Source organism: Fragaria vesca, linkage group LG1 (genome assembly GCF_000184155.1).
Source record: "Fragaria vesca subsp. vesca linkage group LG1, FraVesHawaii_1.0, whole genome shotgun sequence".
In the NCBI taxonomy this organism is placed as follows: Eukaryota; Viridiplantae; Streptophyta; class Magnoliopsida; order Rosales; family Rosaceae; genus Fragaria; species Fragaria vesca.
This window is the reverse complement of record NC_020491.1, coordinates 3,580,176-3,583,971: the sequence shown is the minus strand read 5'-3', so window position 1 is coordinate 3,583,971 and position 3,796 is coordinate 3,580,176.

Below are 3,796 nucleotides of genomic sequence, written 5' to 3'. Positions count from 1 at the left end.
CAATGTCTATTATTGTCATTTTGTATGAGGTGATATTTGTAATCCAATAAGTCAAAACATGTGGAGGTACACTGAACAAATCTGGAGGTCTCAATAGCCGCACTATTTGAATAAAGATCATGCATCAGTCCAGAAGAAAAGCCATGCACCAATTTAAAAGGAATAACTTTGAATTAATTTTTACGACTTTTTCATATCTAAATGAAATAGTTGGAGGCTTGGAGCTTATTAATCAAATTACAGCCATATATGGTCCCCTAATTCCAAACCTAGCTTACGCAAAACAAAGCTTTGTCCATTGATCGATTAAGTAGCTATATCAAAGCAAGTATATATAAGCTAATTACAAAAGCTTACAGGAAAAGTTGAAGTGTAATTGAGCGTAAACCAAGCAGACGAAGAACACTACTGACTAATCCTATCAAACTGGGGGGATAAATTTGAATTACTAACAAGCGAAATTACTCATCTCTTATTAAACTTTCGCAGCGCTCTTTCTTACACTGTTCATGGACAAACGAAAAGAAAAACCTATTAATATATCTACCAATTGAGCTTGAATCCTTTGATGGGTTCAGGTGAAGAAGGTTGGATCCAGTAGATGAGAAACCTGTAGCACCCAAAGAAGCAAGAAGCTAGCTACTGGTTAATGGAAATAACTTAGGTGACCAATTATGGTTACTTATGGGTGAAAAATACAAATGAGAGATGACAAGTATCAACAATAATCATAAACAAATATATCAAATACCTAAAATCCTTATGTTATATCCTTAAATTACAACCAAATCTTTTAAAATAGATCGTTGTGATCATTTTAAGGTGATCAGTCCTTATCATCAAAGTCAAGTTCTCAGTTAATAAGACACAACTTACGTACTGGATCCACTGCTAGGCTTGCTAGCCTCTTATTGCATGCATGTGGTTTAGGACTTTGAGTCTTTTGATCAATGAGATATCTGTGAGCTAGTTTGTCTTTATATTCCTAGTGTAGGGGCAGAGTTTGCTTGACCTTTATGCATGTCAACATTGATTTCAAAGAGCAATTACAAAACTAGTTTCCTGATAACTCGAAAATGAGATCGAGTGTCCACCTATAGTATAGCTCTACAATTCTACAAAAGCTTGATTGCTTGATTATGTTTTCTGAAACTAAGAGCCATTATGGCTTAAGCACCCCTAATCAAACACACAAAGTTTTTACATTACGTTTATTAACAAAAATCAGCGTATATTAATAAATGACGTCAGAACTTTTATTATGAAATCGGCGTATATTAATGAACAACGTCAAAATTTTTATTATAAAAATCGGTATATGTTCAACGCACTCGTATACATCAATCGATCGCATGAACTACGCATTACATTCGCCGATTTTCTTAATTATTATAAGATTAGAGTAACGAGAAATAATTAGATAGAAAGCCCCACCTTATCCAATCTCACATGGCTGTTTGGATGGACACTCTTTCAATCACTCTCCTTGTAACGCTAATGAAAACTATATATTAAAAATAATTTCATATAAACACCAACATTATTATATTACTAAAAAGCCCATTCCTCAATGATTATGACTTTCGGTCAAATTCAAATACCATAATATATAATTAATTTGGGGAAAAAAATATAAATATTTAATTTGGTGTATTTCCAGGTTGTATCCCTCCTAAATTGATGGTGGCCTCGTTGTGGAGAAAGTGAACCTTTTGGGGCCCACATCAAATTTAAAGGGCCTGGACCGCCTGGTTATTAGTTAACGGCTATTCAAGCTGCTTCGGGATGTTACAGTTATACCCTTACGCGCACTCGTAATAACGAGTCGGCCACTCTCGCTGGTTAGTTACGTCGTCGTCAAAGTAACGTCTGGAATCTGGGTTTTACTTAGCAAAGCTTCACAAGGAAACGTAATGATGGTGAACCATGTAGAACTTTGGAACAATTTAGTTTGCCTACTTTTTTTTTTTTTTTTTTTTTGGTTCTTGATTTCCGAATTAGCTACATGAATACCAACAATACAAGCACGTTCACATGTATATTCTCTAGTTACTTGCTATGTAGATGTCTTGTGGCAATGTCTAACTGGTATTCTTATGTAAATTATTGACTCGGAAAGTTAGAAAAATGTTTAGTTATATTGGTCTTTTTCCATAAGTTAGATGTGACACGTTCATACAGAGTAGATGAGCATACATATTGATACTCAAAGCAAGGCTAGTTAGTTGCTACCCAGTACTAACTTATTAAGGAAAATATCCTTAATATATTGGAACAAAAACGCTTATAAACACGATAACATAATTTGTATTCGGAAAGATAATTGTTAATATTGAAATTTGTAAAAACTATTAATACAAGCTAATTGTGCATAATTAGAAGCGAGCGATCATTATCGCTCGTAAATTAAATGTGTGCATGGTTAGGAATGGAAGGTTGTTGCGATCAAACTTGAAATTGACTTGTGATAAACAAGAAGCGGAAGATGCTCGAATCAATGAGGCAACAAAGATTGAAGAGTCAAAACTGGCCGGAGGAGCCAAAGGTAGATTCGTATTGCTATCGTCAAAATAAGCATACCTTTCTTCGTCACCAAACACCAACTGAAGATTAACAACCTCAAAGTACCATGTAGATTCATCTAAATGTTTTTTAAAACCCAAAAAAAAAAGGTTTCGTGGATATGGTGATGACATGTAACAAGAGTTGGGTGAGGGGATGGCAGATTGGAGAATCGAATGGTGTTTTCAAAGACCAAATTAAATTAGATTTAATTATGTGATGGCTAAAGAAAACAACGAGAAAACAACAGATCAAAAGTGCTAAAAATCCATGATTATTATAGGGAACTATATATCGTGTTCATATGCATCCATGCTCTGTGTGGAAGCTTTTTTGAGCTTAAGTGCATATATGGTTGAGCTACTTGCCCATCTTTTCTGGAGATGATCAATTATGCATGATTCGAGTTCAAATACTTTGCCACCCATTGTGTAATACGTAGGTCAACCATTGTTTTGTTGAATACTATGTGTATTTCTTGGTATTTTTTTAGGGTTCTTATGGGATGGTTACAGATTTCTTGTTAACGTTTGGGAGCTACAAGATTGATGGAGACAACAAGTTTAATTTGTGTTTTGTTTTAACAATAGCAACAGACATGTGTAGTCAATTATGTGTATAAATATGTTGAATGACTAAATATAAATTTGTAAATATTGAAATAATACTGTTTTGTTATCTCGTATATAAGACAATCGAAACAAATCACAATCGGTTATTTAATTGTGAGACATGTTTCTATAAGAATACTGATACTCTGATAGTACCCTACTCAACGACCGGTATAGTAGTATGTCAATCGGCTGTACTACTGCCTCTTAAGTAAGACTAATAAAAAAATATAAAATAAACAAAAAGGATCGATAATGTTGACACCGTAAAAACAAACACTCTAATAAAAATCAGTAGGTTATAACTAGTTTTAGCCAGAAAAAACATAACTTTCCATGACTGATTAATTGAAGTGAAATTCATACACATTATAAATTATATTCCTAAAATTAGCTATTTTTATACTAAGAAGGAAAGGGCAAAAAGAGTTTGTTAAACAACGCATTATATTTTTTGTTTCTAGAGTTAAAAAAAATGTCGGCCCCCCAACAATAATAGTTGGCAAAATAAATGAAGGCCAAATGAAAATTGGGAAAGAAGAAAGGGCAGAAGCGTAAATTATGCTGGGGCATTGGAAGTTGAACATGAGGCGGGATTAAGAGGTGGCCAGGTGGATAGTATA